Source organism: Chiloscyllium plagiosum, unplaced genomic scaffold (assembly GCF_037043375.1).
Source record: "Chiloscyllium plagiosum isolate Xiang-an unplaced genomic scaffold, Cpla_swu_hap1 HiC_scaffold_52, whole genome shotgun sequence".
In the NCBI taxonomy this organism is placed as follows: domain Eukaryota; kingdom Metazoa; phylum Chordata; class Chondrichthyes; order Orectolobiformes; family Hemiscylliidae; genus Chiloscyllium; species Chiloscyllium plagiosum.
The window spans coordinates 25144517-25167793 of NW_028270190.1; the positions used below are offsets into that span (position 1 = coordinate 25144517).

At 42.5% G+C, this 23277-nt stretch overlaps 1 pseudogene; it reads right to left on the minus strand.

Annotated features, from left to right (window-relative positions):
- Positions 1-6256: 6256 nt before the first annotated feature.
- LOC148134889 (putative G protein-coupled receptor 139) lies at positions 6257-16288 on the minus strand (annotated as a pseudogene).
- Between the last annotated feature and the right edge of the window lie 6989 nt (positions 16289-23277).

The window sequence follows — 23277 nt, forward strand, 5'->3', positions numbered from 1 at the left end:
CAGACTAAAAAACATTGCACACCTCTCGGTTCTGCAGCACCTGTTGAAAAACTGACATGTCAATCCTCAAACAATATGGATTGTTCCGTCAATCATTGGATTATCCGTAGGAGATCTTGAGATCCCGAGAGAAATATTACATCAAAGATGTGTTTCCAACAGTGATCAGATCTTTTGTTTACTGCGATTAAAAAAGCACCGTCTCCAAGTAATTGATCTCGCGCCCTCTATCTCTCCCAACACTTTCCCTGGAGTTCTACAAAGGGGTGTACCCTAAACCCCCTCCCATAGACAATCTCTCCAATATTGTCCTGTACAAGGCAAATGTGGAACCTCTCAAAAAGGTACAGTAAAATGTATTGTATGTGGCGCTGTGCGTTTGTGTCTGTGTGTGCGTATGTGTGCTATTTGGAGACTTACCTCATAAAGGCAGAAAGAGCAGCTGTCATGTTGTTTGTGTCCACTACGGCTGTCCCGGAGCGGGGGGCGCGGGTTGGACTGGGGTGCGCAGGAGGGATGCAGAGACGGACGGGGTTCTGAGGTCGGGCATGGTGATGGACGGGGTTGGGGCGGGGGGCGTGGGAGGGGGCGGTGATGGGCGGTGGCCGCGTGAGCGTCAATGCACAGGGTTGGGGGCGGGTGGCGGACGGTGATGGATGGGGTTCGGAGTGGGGGACATGAGGATGGTGATGGACGGGGTTGGGGCAGAGGCGGGAGGGGTAGCGGTGATGGACAGGGTTGGAGGCGGGAGGGGCGGTGATGGACATGTTTGGGGAGGGAGTTGGGAGGGGCGTGTGATGGGTGGGGTTGGGGCTGGGGCAGGCGGTGATGGACAGGATTCAGGACGAGGACGCGAGGGGGCCGGTGATGGATGGGGATGAGGTGGGGGCAGTGTTGGACGGGGTTGGGGGTGGAGCGCGGTGTTGGGGCGGGCGCTCGCACGCTGTGTACTGCTGAACAGGGAGCAGACTTTTCGAACTCATTACCCCAGATGGAAAGCATTTAATCGATTAACCGAATAATAGATTCTCCGAACGAAATAGTGCCCGCCAATAATCGAGATTCTCCTGTATATATTTTCAGGCTATGCAAAGTTCAGTTAATTTATGGATAATTTACAAATTGGTGAAAGGATCCAGTGGGATAAAGATCATTTGCAGATATTGGCGGGTAAATGCCACACGAAGAGTAATCCAAGTTACAGTGAGGTGCTTTTTTTATTGCAAACGAAACATTAGGTAAAAGTTTACAATTAATAGAGGAACACCGAAAAGTATTGCTATAAGGAGGGATCTTCGAGTTCAACTCAATAATTCCCTGAAAATGTCCACGGTGGTAACGCAGGTGTACGGCTTGCTTGATTTTATTGTTTGGGGACATTAATATAGGAGCCAGGTTTGCCACGTTGAAGCATAATAAGAATTATTTCGGTCACACATAGAACATTTTGTTCAATGCTGGCCGCTACATTTCTGGAAAGATGTGAGTGCTTTGGAGTGGGTGCAAAAGAGACTTATCAGGTTGCTTATTGGATTGGCGATTGGGGCATTTTCGAGAGTCTAGAAAAATTCGGGCATTTCCTCTGAAGCGGCGGAGGCTCAGGCAAGATTTCTTAGAAGTCCATAACATTATGGGATGTTTAGCTGGGTTTGACCGCCTGACTCTCTTTCCCAGAATTGAAATATCTAGTACTGGGGACAACCAATTGAAGTGAGCGCAAAATTTCAAACGAGATGTAACGGACGTTTTTAAAAGGTTGACACGAATGCGCTGCCAGAAGTAATGATGCAGGAAGACACTGTTGTGGCATCTAAGGGACTTAAGGATAAGCAAATCACTATGCAAGGGATCCAGGGATACGCAGCACGGTCAAGCAATAGGGATTAGTTTAATTTGGCGTCAGATTCAGAAAATTATCGTGGGCTGAAAGTCCTCTGCTTTCTGTATAGTTCTATGTTCCATATGGGGTAAAGATGGGGGTTTTGTCAGCTGAGGAAAACAAGAAGGAGAGAAAATTGTGGTATGATAATACCCTGGAAGGTAAGATTGCATAAAATCCCAAAATGTTCTGCAAGAATATGAATCGAACAGAATGATGAGGGAAATATTAAAGCCTATGTGGGGCCAAGGGCGATTCTGCATGAGAAACTCAAAAATATTGGCTGACTAAGAAATCAGTGCTTCACACATGTCTTCCCTCGAGACGAAAATGTCTACAAAGTTTGGCAAAGTGCCTGTGAAGCTTTTGAGCAGATTCATATTAGAAAGAAGGAGAGTTAGACATTATTGATTGTAAATTGAACAAATACCCAGGTCTACGTGAGTTTTATCCCAGGCTATTGCGGGAGATAACGAGGAAACTTCTGGAGTTCTGACAAAAGTTTGAATCCATGTCCGACAACAGAGAAGGTTCCAGAGTTCTGGAGGACAGACAGTCATTTTCCAATTTGCTAGAAAGATGGTGGACGTAAACCAGGGAACTACAGGCTAGCGAATCGAACATGAGGGATTCTGATTCTACTGGAGAAAATAGTAAAGGATAAAATTAAATTCCGATCAAAATCAGAGCATCATCAAATGTGTACAGTGCAGCAGCAGGCCATTCAGCCTATCGAGTCCCACTGAAGCTCTGAAACCTTGTCAACATGTATACAAATCCCAACCTAACCATGTGAACCTGCATTTCCCGTGCCTAATCAACCTATCCTACACAATTTAGCATGTCTAATCCACCTAAACTGCTCATATTTGGATTTAGAGGGATACTTTTCATCAGTGATATTCAGAATGGATATGAAAGACGGAGATCATACCCAACAAATCTAGAAGAATTTTTGAAGGAGATGACCACGAGTTCTGATGACGTTGATATGAATTTCAGGAAGGTCAGTCATAAGGAAAAAGAAGGTAAAAGCTAATGATGTCAGAGAAAGTTTTGAATATGGATACAAAATTGGCTTCGAAGAAAGAGTCTGATGGAAGCTGCCTGGAGATGTTGTGAGGTGATCTACTGTTAAGGTCAATCTGGGCCTTTGACGTTGTATTCAAAACATAATTTAAAGGAGAATGCGGGAAAGAAGATAAGTATGCTTTTTTTGGATGATCAACATTACGGGCGGCACAGTGGCTCGCACTGCAGCCTCGCAGAGCTCAGAGACACGGTTTCAATTCCCACCTCTGTGGCGTTTGCACATTGGCGACCCTCTGTGTGGCGTTTGCACATTGTCTGCGTGGGTTTCCTCCGGGTGCTCCGGTTTCCTCCCACAATTCAAAAATGTGCAGGTTAGGTGAATTGGCCATGCTAATTTGCCCGAAGTGTGAGGTGAAGGGGTAAAGGTAGGAGAATGGGTTTGGTTGGGTTACTCTTCGGCGGTTTGGTGTTGACTTGTTGGGCTGAATGGCCTGTTTCCACACTGTAAGTAATCTAATCTAAAAAGAAAAATTGGCTGGGTGAGTTGAAAGTGACGAGAGGGGTGTTAGGCTATATGAAGATATAAATGGATTGGTCTGACGTACAAGCAGCAAATGAAATTTGTCACTGATACATCTGAGATGACATAATTTGGAAGAAGGAATTGGAAGGGGAGCAGTGTGGATTGCCTCCAACGAAAGAAAAGGCCATTTGGCCCCACGAGTCATCAGAGAAATGCAGAAGGTAATCCACGCTGAACCATTCATCCCACCAAGCCCTATCGCTTTCAGTCCGCATTTAACATAGCTAATCGACATAAATACACGTCTTTTGACAATATAGAGTAATTTATCATCGCCAATTCACTTCATGTCTAAACATTTGGACGTTAAGAGGAAACCATATCACCCAGCCGAAACCATGCAAATACAAGAAGGGAGTGCATACTGCAGGCAAACTGTCACCTATGGCTGTAATTAAATTCACGCTCCTCGTTATTGTGTGGCAGCCATAGTATTTACTGCGCTTCCTTGAATTACAAGATATTAAGAATCTTCAATGAATAGGACAATGTTGGTGTACTTATGCACATGTCCCTGAAGCTGGCAGTAAAGGTGAAAAATAATTAGCAAGGAATATTGAACACTTCAGTTTATTGGACGAAACTGAGTATTGTAGATGATGGAGATGAGAGTCAAGATTAGAGTGATGCTGGAAAAACCAGCAGGTCAGGCAGCATGCGAGGAGGAGGAAAATCAACTTTTTGGGAAGGGCCTTTTGCCCGAAACGTCGATTTTCCTGTTCCTCGAATGCTGCCTCACTTGCTGTGCGTTTCAAGTCCTACTCTGATCTTGATGCTTCTCCTTATTGGTCGTGGCATAGACTGTAAGAACAGGGAGGTCATTTTGGAACTCTGCATGTCATTGAATTACTGTGTGAAGTTCTCGTCTCGAAAATTATTGGGAAGAATGTGGTTGCAGCAACTGGATGGATGAGAGGTTCACTGAGATATTGTCAGGAATGGAGTATTGCAAACACGAAGAGAGATTACATAATCTCAGGGAATTTTGGGAATTGAAGGTTGAGTAGAGACCGTATAGTAGTGTACACACTGTTGAGAGAAATGCACAGTGTGAGCAGGAAACAATATTCCGAATAAATGAATGCTCAATATCAAGCGAGCTTAATTTCAGGGGACTTGAGGCAAAAAAGAACGTTTGCCCTCGGATCGTAGTCTGAAATGTCGTGCCAGAAATGGTATTTGAGGCGATAATATTTGAGCATTGCAAAATAATAGACTTGGATGCGCACGTAAAGTGTCCTAACATCATTTATTTTTAGAAATGACATCGGTAAAGACAATGTTGCATTTTTCTAACTACACATTGGATGCAGGAAAGTGCCTCGTTTGCACAGTATACATCCATTATTCTGATGCAAAAACTTTCTCATGTGGATTCAGTGATGATAATGTCATTGAATGCCAATGGATGATTTTCTTTCATTGGACATGACCATTACCTGACATACATGTTGCACAAATCGTAATTCCCACTTTCCAGCTCGAATCTTCATGTTGCCCAAATGGGAAATATCATTGATTAAGCTGTTGAAGATTTTTAGGCAAATGATACTACTCTGATGAACTACTGTGGAGATGTTCTGCAAGCATTCAAATTGATATCAAACCCCGAACTTATTTTTGCCAGTTTTTGTCAGAACTAGCAGAAAGACTTAAGTATAAGTGTCTTTGATTCCAGTTTTTCTCGAGTTTCTTAATGTAATAAATGCCGCAAAAAGTCAAATATGGAATTAATGTGGATGGGTGTCATGCTGGTGTCATCTTTGGAAGTATTCTACATTCTCAAGCTTGGAATGATATTAGTGAATGAAGAGTCAGAAACGAAGACTAGTTGCCAATGAGGGAGTTGTTGCTGAGCAAGTGCTCATTGATTGCTTTGTTGATGACATCTTTACTCAGACTATTCATAACCAAGATATGAGTGATGTGGTGTTGGATTTGTCATTCTTCAGGATATGCCTGGACCATGTTCCTCATTGTCGGGTTGATGCCAGCATTGTAGCTAAAATTAAAAAAAAAACAACAATCGTGCTGCTGGTTTTATATCATAAGTATTTATTATTCTGACCTGAAATTTTGTCATGTCTGACAGCTTTACCAATTTCACGTGCATTCAACAATTTCTTGATATTACCTTGAGTGAATTGAAGTGTATGCAAATTGTTATCCTGTGATTTAACTGCCGAGAACATTGTCCATAAAGAATAATTATTGTAAGTGTTACCTCAGGATTTCTGTTGACGTCCCTTTTGTAAGCCTCTCTAACTTTTATCAATAGCATCAGACGTTTATAATGTTGCAATATCATTCATGCTGTTTTTATTTCCTGAGATGGAAATTGTTTAATCCAGTTTCTCTTCTGAAACTGATTACTTATTCTGAGCACTTCAGTAAGCTTTTTTGAACCACCCTCATCACAGTTAGTGTTCAGTCAGTGTTGTTGGCCGGAGAAGAAAAGGTGTGACTATTGTTTCTTCCGAGTGGATGAAGAAACCAGATAGACGTTTACAAAAATCCAAATCATCTCATGGCCACCAATGGAGCAGCTTTTGTCTCGAGGCTGCACTCACTGTTCTCTTCCTCATTGTTCTGTTACAATTTAGTGCGAACAATTATTCATTAATATAGGAGAAGCCCGCATTTGTTTTCATATAGATTTTGGCCAAACCATACTTACACAGTCGCATCAGTTAATAAAATCCTCACCAAATACCAAATTACCAAAAGGATACGTTTGCATATCTTCAATAATTCAGTCATTCCTATCTCTCAATTAATTTAATAACTACAGTAAAGGGGAATTTCAATATATTCATAAAATTCGTTCTGAATTTAGTTTGTGTTACTGCATAAATGCCAGTGTTCGTACAACAACTCAGAAGCTGAAGCATCAATCCCATCTCAAGCACGAACGCCTGCAATGATATGGCATGATACCCCAAGCAAAACATGCGATACCAAATTGAATACAACATTAACGTTGACCATAAGGTTATGAAATTAGCTGAGACAACGAAGAGTAAAATTATGGATTTTCTACGACTCTCCATCTCTGGATCTTTGCCACTACGAGAAGCGTGAAGTCTCCTACGAGCTCTGCTTGTCAATAAAATATTTCTCACAGTTATTATATTGAACAACAGAATCAAGATGAAAGGGAAACATGGTGTTAGAATATGATGTAGAAACTCAATTGCCACCCAGAACATAGATTCTAAAACATTTCCTCTTATGTAACAGAACCAGGGTAAGTTGACCTGGAAATATTTACCTGATAACATGAAATACCAAAAAATGTTCTTCATGCAGCTTAAAGCTGTTACAGTTCCCACAACCATCGTAGCTGTTCTTTCCGTGCAGTATTTACTTTTCAGCTTCGGGCAGCAAATGGCAACAAGTCGATCAAAGGTGAAAGTGACGGTGTACCATACGGAACAGTCAGTGATTGCATAAAGTAGGACAGCATGGATATTACACACAGGGATATAAATCAAGAAATGAAAATCTTCTCGGTAAACAATTGGAATGTGTCTGAGTATGAGATCGAAGATAATAACCAGTAAGTCCGCAATTGCCATAGACACCAGGTAGAGCGTGACACATTTGGATAGATCACACTTCCCGCGGGACAGAATCACAATTGTCACTGCGTTCACTGTGAGACAGAGTACAAGGACATGCATGAAAGTTATCTCGGAATCTGGGGGAAAAAACTTCAAGAGTAAATAACAAAGAACACCACCGTTCCGCATCAGGTCCTTCAGCCTTCCAAACCTACACTGCCATATTTTGCCCTTTCATTCTAAAATTGCTTCGCTTTGAGGACCCATAACTCTCTTTTCCCTTTCCATTCATATCTTCGTCCGTATGCTTTTTGAGTGCTGCGATTATGTCTGCTTCAAACACTTCGTCTAGCAACATTTTCTCAGCAGTCATCACTCTGTGTGTGAAAGTATTGCCTCCTGCATCGCGTCTGAACTTCCCATCTTGCATCTTAAAACTGCGTAATTCACCCTCCACACAGGGAAAATGCCTCATATTTTCCACTCTACCAATGCCATTCACAAATCTAAGAACTTCTATGCTGCGCCACTCAATCTGCTGCATTCCAGTGAAATCAAATCCAGTCGAGCCAATCTTCCTTAATGACTGAAAGTGCCCCATACCCGGCAACATCCTCGTTATTAAATTCTACACACTCTTCAAAGCATCCTCGGCATGTGCCAGAACTTTACACAATAGATTAGGTATGTCAAAACATAGATAAAATAACCTTTGCCTTTACTGAGTGCCATAGACAATTGGGTGTGGTAGGAGTGAAGTATATGCATAATGTGAAGAGTGTGAGAAACTGATGTAATTGCATGTATTTTTCAACGGATATATGGTGCATGCACAGAGGAGAATTAGCAAAAGTGGATGGTTCAACTTCGAGCAGAGCAGATTAAGAAGATAGTTAATTTAGTTTGATTAAGGGTTTCATGAAAACAAAGCTGTTTCAATCGATGCGGTGTCATTAACCATGTGACAGCTCTGCAACACAATTGATAAAAGACGACGGACTGGCTGTACGAATCTCTATTTTAACAACCAAGTGATATACAATGGAATGCGTACTTACGTTATGAGGAAAGATTGTCCTAATAAAGGTTTTCAGATACTGCAGGGACAAATTCCAATCTTGGAAGAGTCAGTAATTAGATAAGAAAATAGAGTTGATGAAGAAACAGCATAATAACAGGAATTCGGATGATCTAGACTGGGAAATAGACCCGAAAATGTCTACACAGGTTTGCAGAAATGAATTGGATTTTTATTTGTTATTCACGCCAAGACGACAACTCACCATGTACATGCTGAAACGTAGGAAGGGGGAGGTTGTTTGCTCTGGACTATCTGGTTGTGTGCTTAATTGAAAATGGAAGTCTCTGGGTATTTTAGATAACAAAAATCTGTGTTTCTAAGGCCTTAGCAACATTTGTAGAATAACAAATACGATTTGTATGTGACGATTCGAATCACATCTGGAATGCAGTGCTTTCAGCTTATCTTGATATAAAATAAAAGCTAAGGTCTAGGTTATTTGAATGGCATGTTTTGAAAGGGGCTAGTTTCCTCCATGATTTGGGTTTACCTAAAATCCACCATTTCAAAGAGGACTCTTAATTGGCATTGTTCATAATCGAATACTTGTCAATCTATCCAGAATGTAACCAGCCACATTACATTATTGCGGTTTCAAGATCTCTGTCGGCAATTCTGGTATCATTAGGTTAAAGAAATATGAAAAAGTGGAACGCCACTTCTATAACACTTGCTCCAGAAAACACTACAAGTTGCAGAGCACAAGAAAGCTTCATCAGACTCGACGTTACGGATAATGTTTTCTTTTGACGTTGAGATTAGTTCCTGCAACCACTCTCTGTTAACATGGCGGTTTGTTTGAGTCACGATGAAGAGCCGACACTACTGGGAGAACCAAAGGATATCCCATGCAGTTTCTCCATGCTTTCAAAATCCCCAGGATTAAGTGGCGTAGGCAACGTGAGAAAGACTTGCACGATGTGATGTTTTTAAAATGAGCCCCAGGCGATTATTTTTGTATAAGGGAACATGCAGGTAGTGCTGCAAGGGAATGGAACGTGCTGCTTTAAGTTTAACAAACAATTAGATTAGATTAGATTACATTACATTACAGTGTAGAAACAGTAATGGGGCCCAACAAGTCCACACCGACCCGAAACCCACCCATACCCCTACATTTACCCCTTACCTAACACTATGGGCAATTTAGCATGGCCAATTCACCTGACCCTGCACATCTTTTGGACTGTGGGAGGAAACCGGAGCACCCGGAGGAAACCCACGCAGACGCGGGGAGAACGTGCAAACTCCACACAGTCAGTCGCCTGAGGCGGGAATTGAACCCGGGTCTCAGGCGCTGTGAGGCAGCAGTGCTAACCACTGTGCCACCGTGCCGCCCACAATGGTAGGAAAATTTTAGATATGGAAAGAAAGCCAAAGAACAAACAAAATTTACAACCCAGGTACAGGCCTTTTGGCCAACCAAGCCTGAGCCGTTTTCAAATTTACTATCTAAACCTGTACCCTAAGTACTAAGCATCTGTATCCCTTTGCTCCCCACCTACTCATGCATCTGTCCAGATGGATCTAAAATGAATCTACAGTGCCTGCCTCTACCAGCTCTGCTGGCAATGCGTTCCACATGACCACGACCCTCTTTGTGAAGTACTTGCCGCTTGTATTCCCCCTTAAACTTTTCACCTCTGACCTTGAAACTGTGATCTCTCGTTACTGAATTCTTCATCCTGGGAAAAAGCTTGTCCCTATTCACATGTCGATATCCTTCATGACTTTTTAAACCTCAATCAGGTACCCCTCAATCTCCAATTTTTCTAATGAAACAAACCTAACCTACTCAACATCTCGTCATAGCTAGAACATTCCGTACCAGGCAACATCTTCGTCAACATTCTCTGCGCTCTCTCAAAAGCGTCCACGCCCTTTGGGAATGTGGCGACCAGAACTGTGCACAGTAGTCTGAATGCGGCCGAACCAATGACTTGTACAAGTTTAACATGATTTGCCAGCTATTGAACGCAATACTCCATCCAGTGAAGGGAAGCATACCATATGCTTTCTTGACCGCTCTATTTACCTGTGCTGCAACCTACAGGTAGAACGGACCTGCACTCTCACATCTCTCTGCCCATCAGCATTTCCCAAGGCTCTTCCATTCATTGTATAATTCGCTCTCGAATTAGTTTTACCTGAATGTATCACCTCACATTTTTATGCATTGAAATCCATCTGCCACTTTTCCGCCCAACTCTCCAGTCTATCCATATCCTCCTGTATTCATTGACAGTCCCTGATACTTTCTGCTACTCCAGAAAACATTTCTGACATCTACAAACTTGCTGATGAGACCAATGGTGCACTCTTCCAGATCATTTACGTACATCACAAGCAACAATGGCTCCAACACTGACCCCTGTGGAACACCACTGGTCACCTTTCTCCATTTCGAGAAACACCCTTCAACTGCTACTCTCTGTCTCCTGTTGCTCAACCTGTACTTTATCCGCCGAGGTAGAACACCCTGCACACCATGTGACTTCACTTTCTCCATTATTCTACCATTGGGAACCTTATCCAACGCCTTATTAAAGTTCATGTATATGACATCAACAGTCCTTCCTTCATCTATCAACTTGGTCACTTCCGCAAAGAACTCTATTAACTTAGTAAGGCACGTTCTCCCCCGCACAAAAACATGTTGCCGATCACTGATAAGCAAAATCTTTTCTAAATATATGTACATTCTGTCCCGCAGTACCCTCTTCGGAAACTGTCACACCACCGAAGTCAGGCTCATTGGTCTGTAGTTTCCCGGAATATCCCTACTGTCCCTCTTGTACATTGGGGCAAAATGAGCAACCCCCAGTCATATTGCACTTCTCCTGTGATTAAGGATGCTACAAAGATATCTGTCAGTGACCCAGCTATTTTCTCTCTCACCTCCCTCAGCAACCTGGCATAGATCCCATCCGGTCCTTGGGATTTGTGCACCTTAGTAACCTCTATCCTACCCAACACATCTTCCGTACTTGGATTATCGTGATCCAGAGTAATCAAACATCTTTCTCTAATCTCAAGATTCATCATGTTCCTCTCCTCAGTGAACTTCAGTGCAAAGTAATCAATCAGAATCTCACCCATTCTCTCAGTTTCGACACACAACCTTCCTTCATTATCCTTGAGTGGACCAATCTTTTCTCTTTTTACCCGCTTGCTTCTTATGTAAGAATGAAATGTTTGGGAATTCTCCTTAATATTGCTCGCTAAAAATACTCGTTTTAACCCGCTTTATTCCTCCTTTAAGGCTTGTCCTACTCTTCCGATATTCCTCGAAGGCCAATTCTGCTCTTTACTGCCGAGATCTTATGTACGTTTCCCTTTTCCTCTTGGCTGATCGTACAATTTCTCCAATTATTCACGGGTCACGAATCTTGCCCTTCCAATACTTTGCCTTCAAAGGACCTTGACTCTCCTCCACTATCTTTAACCTATATTTGGAAGCTTCCCACATATCAAATGTGGACTTCCCTTCAAATAGCTGTGACCAATCCACATTTTTGAGCTCCTGCCTAATATTAATATAATTGCCCATGCCCCAGTTTAGTACTATTCCCTTAGCTACACTCTCTTCTTTATTAACGAGTATTTAAAAACTTAAAGAATTGTTGTCACTTTTCCAAAAGAAATCCCGCACCGCAACTTCTACAACCTGTTCTGGCTTGTTCCCCAGTACTACGTCCAATGTGGACGCTTCCCTCGTCGGACCATTGACATACTGCTCTAGAAAACTCTCCTGGGCGCATCTTACAAATTCTAACCCACCTAGTCCTCTGACTCTAAGTGTATCCCAGTCAATGTTGGGAAAATTTAAATCTCCCATGGAGAATGAGTTTGTTTGTTGTGACTATTATGCATTTATATTTAAGGCATTAATGGGTAAACACAACCCTGGACTGGCAAATGAAACACTCTGGTTAGGGGAAGATTGATTTTGCACCATTGCTTCTGCATGAACTGTTCCAAATCCGAAATATTGGAGCTTCTCGTTGAAGCATTCCTGATAACTTTACAACATTTTCAGCCGTGCTTAGAGGATCCAAGACTCAAGACAAATTAAAGCTAACATGACTGTGATGATTTTGCCTCATAGAGAATTGACGATCACAAAATACAGAAGAGCAATACTTCAAAACATTGTTTTGAATGATAATTGAAATTACAGTGTCCCGCATTTTATGACCACCCATAGAGACATTTGCTTCCCATTTTCTTCAAGAAGATAATTTACATTAGAATGGTACACATTTGTCCTCACACAACTTCGTCGATATAGATTGGTGTGCGAATTGTTAGAATAGAAGCAAAGTGGTGGAATGAGGGGGAAATGTATTAATAATACTGAACTACCCTTGGGTCCTTTTAATCTAGGATTCTCATCCAATTAGAAGTGTTACAGGTATGCCACTTCATTTTACAGCTTCTTCCGAAATGAGCAGCACTTTTTGTAAGTTCAACAGTATTAGCAAATAAACAGACAACAAAAGTCTAACTTCATTGAAAATGTATGGGAATGGAAACATTGAATGGGTGAGGCCATATCTGGGTTTGCACAAAATAATGAAAGCAGAAAATAGTTTTTTGGCCCAATGAGAACCTTATGAAGGTGCGTTTGTACAGGATATCAGTTGAACAGAATTGGAGTGAAATGGTACGAGCAGTCGGAATTTGGAAGATGTTTTCTATTTTCCCAATATGTATTTATTGTAAACGAGTCCTTCTGAGAATTGTGGAGTTTAAACTTCAGAAAGGCAAACGTGGTCTCACAGTTTGACTCTGTTCGCACAAAGAAGCATTAATTCAGGTGGTGAGATGGTGCACCTAGTGTCTGAATCAAGAAATATTCTAAAGGTGGAAGACAGCTGAAAATGTGTTGCTAGAAAAGCGCAGCAGGCCAGGCAGCATCCAGGGAACAGGAGAATCGACGTTTCGGGCATAGGCTCTTCTTCAGGAATGGGCTGAAGAAGGGCTTATGCCCGAAACGTCGATTCTCCTGTTCCCTGGATGCTGCCGGACCTGCTGCGCTTTTCCAGCAACACATTTTCAGCTCTGATCTCCAGCATCTGCAGACCTCACTTTCTCCTTAAAGGTGGAAGATAGTCTTGTTCAAATTCAGCAATCACCCAGAGAGGCGGAACGGAGCTTCTGTTCAATGTTGAAGAGAATGATTTTGTCTTACCAGCACTGGAGTAAGAAGATCAACAAAGGGGAATTTTGAGGGTTAAAAATATATGACTTGAATGCTGGCACTTACTAACAATACTACCAGACGCAAATAAAAAGAAGATCGTTAGATAATGAGAGCACGAATACAACTAGCAGTGAATTCTAAAGTTTCAACTGTAAAAGGAATCTCTTTGGGAGCACCAATCGTATCTATAGTGCTGCACTGAAATCCAAGAATAATAATCCAGATAAGTTCGTTTGATGTATACATATATAAAAAAGACCAATTATCATTACTTACGAGGAACACCAACAATTGCAAGCATAGGATAGTAGAAGTATTGAACAATATAAAGTATATATTGGATCCGCCAAGCTACTGACATCCGATTGTAAAATAAAGAAAGAAAGTAAACAGTCCAGGATAAATCTCTCTTAATTGGGGTTGCATTCCAATTTTTTGATCCAAGATTCTCAGCACTTGATGGAAACTTCCACGCTAGTATTCGCAGAGCCTCGTGCATTGTTGTACCATACCAATCTGTTATTGTCATATTCTGATCCATTTGTTGTTAAATTTCAATGGCGGGTTTTGGATTCAAGAGGATTTGCAGAAGATGTCGATGTCTTGACTCAAAGCTCCTGTTCTGTCGGTCTCAGTCTGTGTCTGTATCCACTTATCTCTGTTGGTGTCCAAGATCTTGGTCCCTCTCATACTGTTGGAAAAAAATATGGCAAGGACACACTTATGTAGGTAAAAATCACGCAATCCCCGCTCAATTGATAGAAATACAATCCATGGGGACAGACATTAATTAGTCACTGAACAAATAGTGATGTTATTCTGCTCAATGCAGTGCTGTCGGAAAGGGATTCATGGGAGGAGCCAATGATTCAACTTGAAGGGATGAACTTGAATGTTTAAATCTACCATGTATGTGAGATGATGTTATATACCAAAGAATTATTGGAGCTATTAAACCAAATGTAGTATTCGCATAAATTGATGCAGTGCCTTGAAGTTACGTATATGGAGTCACAAAAGTGATGTGGCAAAGTGTATTTCGAAGGATTAATTACAGCAGCTGAAATCAACTGAATAAAAAGACTGGAAATTAATTTGAGATTCACGAAGAAATGAAAACATTAGCTGTGCTCAAAATACTGATGATTTCTGCAGGTTTGTGAGCCTGGGGATGAATGTGGAAATCGCGAAGGGTTAAGTGCTGGGGACAGGGATTGAGACAGGAAGTTTTATGGGGTTTGTGTGATCACGATAAGATGGAAGAATCGAAGCTGAAAACAAGTATATCGTTCGTCGTTAAAATTTTAGGTGAGCAAAAACACAAATTCTAAAATTAGTTTGGACATTTGAGACGTTAACCAGTAAGGCAAACGAGAAGTTTTTGCAACAACTCAGGAAATTTTAATATATTATAACACTATTGAGGCAGCGACCTGACAGGTGTACCACAGCTGTTGCTTTCTGGTTCAGCTTAGGACGCAGGCATAAACTAAGTTGGTTCGTCTCCATTTCCAAAGACTCGAGGATATTCCACTGCAGTTTGCAAGCAGCGTAACTTCAAACTGTCAGATAGGTATCTTAGTCAGTGAAAGCAGTTCTTTATTAATTCGTTCGAAGCCACAAACTTACAGCCTGGTGAACTGATGCATTACATGATGCATTATCTTGACTACGTGAGATTTATTCCTAGTTTTGCTACATACGCATCTTCAATCTATATTTGTGTCGAAAGTGGAGACATACGCTGATAGAACCTGTATATTGACGTTCTTGAGATTGTGTCTCAGTCCTCAGTCAATTGGCAATGCTGCATTGAATCATTTACTCATTTTTGACCATTTTCTTCTGCTGGGCTGAATGCTTTGAACAGTTCGTTCGCCTGTATGCCTCAAATGCTAAACAAAGGCAGGACATAATGATCCGTATAAATTGTATTAAGGTCCAATACAGTAAATAACGACATATATAAAAACTTTATTTGCAAGTTGCCTCGTCTATACATATTTTATTTAGTCAATTGTTTTTTATTTCATATACATTTACAAGTCCCAGCTGCTATTACATTTTCTTCATAAGGGCTACCAAAATGGGAGTAAACCATCTGTGTCCTATTCAACCTTGAAAATGTAGAAGGTGAACTGAACTCTCCCCACATAACAAATGTATCGTTAAACAGAGGGTTCTCTTCTAAGCCTGTTTGAAATCCCATGGCCTATTCCTTTTTCAAAGGAAGTGGTGTCACATATTGCTAGAGTTCGAAGATTTCCCACCAACAACTATATCGCTTAACACAAAATTTTCTTCTCAGCTTGCTTGAAGTTCATGGTAAATTCCTTTCTTCAAAGAAATGGAGTCACGTATTTTTCAAAGTTTACTGGCCACTATGAGTAATACTATGACATCATCTTAATCAGTTTATATGAACTGATGACGTAATGGTAACTGAATCAAATTGATGCAAGAATGTTAGCTTCCGGAGTACAGAAAAGTTGTAAAATACCACTGCTAATAAGAAAAAAATGGAACTCTGTGATGTTGGGCAATTTTATATGGAGGAATGTGGAGTCCAAGACAGGCGAGAGATTTATGTATGGTTGAATTGGGTCATATACTTTTAAAGAGGTTTGATTTTAGTCATATGATGTCATGGCTAATTTGATACAGAATACAGTGCAATGTATTCATGAGTGTGGCCATTTTCTGGTGCCATCAAAAAACGCAAACAAAAAGTTTTGACGTGCGATATAAAGCCAGATGAATAAAAATAAAATTGTTCAACTTTACTGTCCACTTCTTGAAGTTCTCTGCTATGAGCCATGATCCTGGTGGAGAGATAGCAGTCCCTTCACCGTACCACTGCAGCTGGGATGGAAATTGCCACAGTTCGAATCCGTCCTGCCCCACCAACGCCCTCGCTGGTATGAGACCTCGCTGGACTCGCCATTGCCACCGTTGCCCTGGGTAGTGTGCAGGCCAAAATTCGAGTCTGCTACTGCCTGAGTCCGGAATAGAGTGCGAAAAGTATGCCACATGTGAGAAGGTTCACGAAAGGCTGTGGCAACTAGAAAAGATTGTAAAAACCACGAAGCGTTTCAAGACTCGAGTTCGGGAGTGCTGTATCTATCAGAGATGACTGTGTGGCTGGAAAAATTATCGCGGTTGACTGGGGCTCCAATCATATGGACGGTTCAAATCACGGAGATATTTCTAACTGTGTGTGAACTATTTAACATCAAGGTTTTTATGTAAACAATGCAATACTGTCACCTTTGATACATGGCATGAATTGTATCATGGACTGCTGAGATAAGGCTTGAAGTTATCATATGCAAGAGCGGACGGAGGTGCATTAAAAACTTTAGTCGAGATGTTAAAACAAACTAAATGGGTTCTGAATTGAAGACGCTGGGTGGCAATATGAGGTCTGCAAGCTAAGACATGAGTCGCAGCTCTTCACAGGCTAAATCATGAACATGTGTTTGGGAATTGGCTGGATAACACTGAAATAGTTGCAGAAAAAGCGACGAAGTCTGTAATCAAATGTCAAGGAAAGAAACCTGTGCCACTCTTGAATGCAGACAAATGCCTTGAACATATCCCATTTTTTTCCCTTTGAGCACGTGGTCCTAGAAATTTGGAAATGGTTCCCTCAGATCTCAACGGCTGATTCCAGTATTGTGAGCTGTTTTGATTCAACCACAGGATGACATCCGGCAGTCCCCATCTTGGCAGCTTTGACCCAGTTGGGTGGCCCTCTTTGGAAGCCTTCTTCAGTGACGACGAACAGTTATTATAATCTCGGATAGTCCCATCTTGTATTGACTGTCTCAGCCTGACGTGACGGTTTCCCACAGCCAGGGTTTCCAGCCCAGCATTGTCGTATCATTCTGGCATGGGGGAAAGGGCGCATTGCAGTCTCTGGAAATCAGATTCGAAGACTGTGGCGATGGAGTAGCACAGCCAGTCAGACAGCATCCACGGAGCAGGACAATCGACGTGTTGGGCACAAGCCCTTGATGAGGAATTAGGGGCTAGAAAAGAAGACCTGAGAGATAACTGGGAGGGGGTGGGACTAAGGAGAAGGTAGTTGAAAATGCAATAGGTAAATGAGGTTGGGGTGAAGGTGATAGCTCAGAGAGCAGGGGGGAGCGGATGGGGAGGACGAAGGTGGACAAGTCGGACAAGTGAAGAGGGCGAAGCCGCGTTGGAAAGTTGGATTTGGAGTTAATTGGGGGAGGGGAACTAAGGAAACTTGCGAAATCCACACTGATCCTGTTTGGTTGGATTGACCCAGGCGGTAGATATTCAGAAATTCATAAGGTTCAAGGTGAGGAGCAGAGGAGTCCCAACTTTGTTGATGTTGGAGGGGTGAGCTTCAAGGGCGGAGATGCGAAAGTTGGATGTCATACGTAGGAGACCATCATCGATCACTTGCGACAGGAAATTGTGGTCTTTGAAGAAGGAGGCCGTGGTGTGTTCTGTCGTGGAATTGGTCATCCTGGAAGGAGGTGCGGCGGAGGCAGATGAATTGGAAATAAGGATGTCGTTAATGGAAATGGAGAGGTCCAGGAAAGGGAGGGAAAGTCCGAGATGGTCAGTAGCAATTGAGGTCGAGGTGGAATGTGTTTATGATGTTGATGAAGTGTTTAAACTTCTCGTGGGATAGAATCAACAATGCAGCGGAGGTAACAGCGGGGGGATGGGCGGGGATGGTATCGGTGTTGCTGCAGAAGATAGACTGTTCCACATATCCAACGAAAGGGCAGGCAGAGCTGGGGACTACGCGTGTGTCCATGGCTAAGCTGGGGGAAAGGCAATCTGTTCAAGAGGAAGAAGAAGGCTTATGCTAGCATGAGATATGAAGGCTCAGTTATGGTGCTTGAGGGTTACCAGATAGCCAGGAAAGACATATAGTGAGAGCTCAGAAGAGCCAGGAGGAAACATGAGAATTTGTTGGCCGATAGATTCAGCGGAAACCCTAAGGCTTTCTATCGGTATTTAAGGAATTAAAGATAGACGAGAGTAAGATTAGGGCCAATCAAGGATAGTAGTTGGAAGTTGTGTGTGGAGTCAGAGGAGATTGGAGAAGACCTAAATGAATATTTTTCGACAGTATTCACCCGAGAAAATGACAATGTTGTCGAGGAGAATACTGAGATATAGGCTACTAGACTAGGTGGGATTGCGGTTCACAAGGAATAGGTATTAGAAATCCTGCAGAGTGTGAAAATAGATAAATCTCCTGGGCCGGATGTGATTTATCCTAGTATCCTCTGGGAAGCCAGGGAGGAGATTGCTGAGCCTTTGGCATTGATCTTTAAATCGTTACTCTCTACAGGAATAGTGCCAAAAGACCGGAGGATATCAAATGTGGTTCCTCTGTTCAAGAAGTAGAGAAGAGACAACCCTGATAATTATAGACCAGTAAGCCTTACTTCAGTTGTAGGTAAGGTGTTGGAAAAGGTTATAAGAGATAGGATTTATAATCATGTAGGAAAGTATAATTTGATTAGGGATAGTCAACACGGTTTTGTGAAGGGCACGTATTACCTCACAAACTCTATTGAGTTCTTTGAGAAGGTGACCAAACAGGTAGATGAGTGTAAACCGGTTGATGTGGTGTATATGGATTTCAGCAAGGCGTTCGATAAGGTTCCCCACAGTAAGCAATTGTACAAAATGCAGGGGAATGGGATTGTGGGAGATATAACGGTTTGGATCAGTAATTGGCTTGCTGCAAGAAGACAGAGGGTGGTGGTTGATGGGAACTGTTCATCCTGGAGACCAGTTAGTTATGGTGTACCGCAACGGTCGGTGTTGGGTCCAATGTTGTTCGTCATTTTTATAAATGCCTTGGATGAGGGCGTAGAAGGGTGGGTTAGTAAATATGCAGAAGACGCTAATGTCGGCGGAGTTGTGAATAGTCTCGATGGTTACAGAGATACATAGATAAGCTGTAAAGCAGGGGCTGAGAGGTGGCAAATGGAGTTTAATGCGGACAAGTGTGAGGTGATTCACTTTTGTCAGAGTAACCGGAATGCAAAGTACTGGGAGAATGGTAAGATTCTTGGTAGTGTCGATGAGCAGAGAGATCTTGGTGTCCATGTACACAGATTCTTGAAAGTTGCCACGCAGGTTGACAGGGTTGTTAAGAAAGCAGACAGTGTTTCAGCTTTTTTTTTAATAAAGGGATCGAATTCTGGAACCATGAGGTCATGCTACAGCTGTACAAAACTCTGGTGCGGCCGCACTTGGAGTATTGTGTACAGTTCTGGTCACCGTATTATAAGAAGGATGCGGAAGCTTTGGAAAGGGCACAGAGGAGATCGACTAGGATGTTGCCCCGTATGGAGGGGTGGTCTTACCAGGAAAGGCTGAGGGACTTGAGGCTGTTTTCGTTGGAGAGAAGAGGTGACTTAATAATGACACATAAGATAATCAGGGGTCAGATCGGGTGGACAGGGAGAACCTTTTTCCAGATATGGTGATGGCGATCATGAGGGGGGCATAATGTTTTTTTGAGGGATGATATATATGGGACAGATGTCAGAGGTAGTTTCTTTACTCAGAGAGTAGTAAGGGTATGGAATCCTTTGCCTGCAACGGTAATAGATTCACCAATGAAAAGTGCATTTAAGTCGTCAATGGACAAACATATGGACGTACATGATATAGTATAGGTTAGATGGGCTTCTGATTGGTAAGACTGGTCGGCGCTACATCGAGGACCGAAGGGCCTGTACTGCGCTGCAGTGTTCTATGTTCTATTGTGGTTGATGACCAGTTCTGCCAAGCAAATGGAAGCGTACTGGTGGGGACGACTGGAGAGGAAGAGATAGAAGTCTTGGAAGCCTTCGTCGGGAAGGACAGATGTGTATAGAGACAGGATGTCCATGGTGATGATGACTTGTTGGAAACCGGCGAAATGAATGTCAAGGAGGGCGTTGGGGTGTCTCGACTATAGGTGAGGAGATCCTGGACCGTGTGGATAGGAAATTATCAAGGTATGTGGAGATGATTTCAGTGGGCCAGGATCATTCTGAGACAATCGGTCGACAAGGGCAGGGAAGTTTGTTAATTTTGAGGAGGCAGTGGGTAGGAGTTCCCATTGGCTGATGAGGTGTGTTTATGCTCTGATAGTTTGGTGATGGGATGGGACGCCATGGTCAATGAGCCAAGGGAAGAGATGCCTGTGAGTTGACACCTGGCTTCAGCAGTGCACATTTCGTTGCGCCAAACTACCATTGCAAACACCACTCCCCCCCCCCTCCCCCCCACTCAATCCTTTGCCTGCTGGTTTGACTGCGAGTTTGAGTTTCGAGCGGAGCATGTGGCTGAGCTTTGCAAGGGTACAGATTGGATTGTGTGAGGGGTGTCGACAGATGAGGTGGTCGATTTCCCGTCGTCCGTTGGAAATATAGAGAGTAAGGACTGGTAACAGGCCAGCACAAGGTTCCAAGTGGTTGGGGCGTGTTGGAGGCGAGAGAAGGGATCCTCGGAGGGTGGACCAGAGTCCTGTTGGAATAAAAAAGACCGGAAGCAAAGGCATCATATGTATTCAATGCCATGGCAAGTGTTGAATTCATTTATCCGTGTCCATAAGGTTTGAAGGTGAGACATTTGCTGAGGAGTCAATCGATGGTAAAAACACAGCAGGGCTCATCTAGGAATTGCTGTAAAGCTGGAGCTGGGGGACGCGGTTGAGACTTTAACTGGAGTTGGTGCGGAAGTGAGATCCAGGTGATTTCACCTACATAATTGACGCTCACCCCAGCGTCGGGGGTCGAATGTGGTTACTGTAGGATCCGCGGTGGCAGAAGAGGCGTAACACAGGATATTGGCAAAGTTTTCGGTGTTTTGGCGTGAGTAATATCATTAGGGGCAGTCATGGCGGCGCCTGTAAGCACATTCACACATTCTCCAATGCACACTCACGCAGACCTTTATACACTCTCTCTCTCTCTCTCTCTCTCACACACACACACACACACACACCACATGCAGGCACACGCACACACCCTCTCACAGGGATATACTCCATTACACCCACAGACACACTTTGCTAAGCTTTTACAGATGAAAACACACACTTTGTTGTGCACTCACTCACACACCCACATGCACTCTCTCTCTCGCTAACACACAGATACAGGTCAAAATCCATGGGGTGAGTTTGTATTTGCAGAATTAAATTTGTAGACACATTCTATTTTGCTTTAAAAAAAGGACAATCTGCAGAAAGTCAATGCAGATGTAAATACATGTCATATGTTGTAAATTACAAGTTGTAAATAGAATCAGTCTGATTCAAGATTGGGATACAGACTCTGACCTCACAACTATCATACAGTGTCTGAGCTAAAACGTCACATTTTGTTACAAAACGTTAAGTTATCTCGAGAAGGTGACTTCAAAGATCTTTAGGATTCGCATATAAATCAACCAAAACCTACATTCGAAAAGATGAAAGACGCAACAATCCAGGTTTGTTCAATACATCCCTGTATAACGCTGCAATTTTTTGGTATAAATTCTTTATCTTATAATCATATACTGCGCAATCACCCATGAAGTAGCAACGCTCCGAAAGCTAATGCTTCCAAATACAACTGTTGGACTAGAACTTGGTGTTTTGTGATGTTTAACTTATTCAAGATTTGAAGTCACTGACAAGAGATGGTAAGGATGAAAGAATTTCCAGAAGGGTAGGTACAAATCAAAACAGGGAGCACTTCCGACAATTCATTTGCTTATCTCAGATTTAAAATCAGCAATTGATGCCTGGACGACAGTTGTGGGTGGCACGGTGGCACAGTAGTTTGCACTGCTGCTTCACAGTGCTGGAGACCAGGGTTCAATTCCTGCCTCAGGCGACTGTGGAGTTTGCACGCTCTCCTCGTGTCTGCGTGGGTTTGCTCCGGTTTCCTCCCACAGTCCAAAGATATGCAGTTCAGGTGAATTGGCCATGCTAAATTGTCTGTAGTGTTAGGTAAGGGGTAAATGTATGGGTCGGTTGCGCTTCGGCGGGTCGGTGTGGACTTGTTGGGCCGAAGGGCCTGTTTCCACACTGTAAGTAATCTAATCTAGGTAATCTAACCTCTCCATAGTTTTCGTTTCAAATTGTTTCATAACATCTCTCCTGAACGGACTGAACATCATTTTCACACCCAATGGCATCAGTTTACTTTTATCACCCGCTTTTATCTTGTTAATATTTTGTCGGGCTTCACTCAGATTATTTTTTTAACTTTGGAAATTCTAGTGAAAACAGGTCTCATTATAAGCGATAGAGAAATGCCTAAGCCGGTCTGCCTAATCCGTGGGAGAGAAAACAGTGTTAATATTTCTCGATCAGCGACCCTTTTTCTTAAGTAATACACCTGATCTCTCCTTATACATTCAAACTTTATGAAACCGGAGCAGATGACGGAACTCTGAGATCAGAAAGTACTGCACTAGCAGTGAAGTTGGGAGTTTCTGTCAGTGGATAATTGCACTTAGAATGCTGCTCAGTGATTTTCTATCACTGTTCCGGTGTCTGGATGAGGCTGACCAGTCAGTGAGTTGGAGACATTTCTGTTCAAATGCGAAAACGAGAGAGCATAGTAGCAGCAGATTAAAACAGATTCAATTGTCATAATGCCATATCAGAATCGCAAATAGAACGAATGATTGCGTCGGACATCTTTTTCACATGTATTGTTCGGTGAGAGGTGACTTATACCTACAGGCAGCCAAAAGCTCCTTGATTGAAAATCTGAGCTGTTACATTCACAGAGACGTTGCCTTATCGCATGTGGAAGATCTTTAGGGAGATCGAGTTTGCAGCTCAGCTTTGTTGCCGTTTGTTGTCAAATTTCTGCCATGAACAAATCAATTCTAAGAACAAGATTAATCTCAACTCTGAAGGAGCATTTCTGCCCACAAATCATA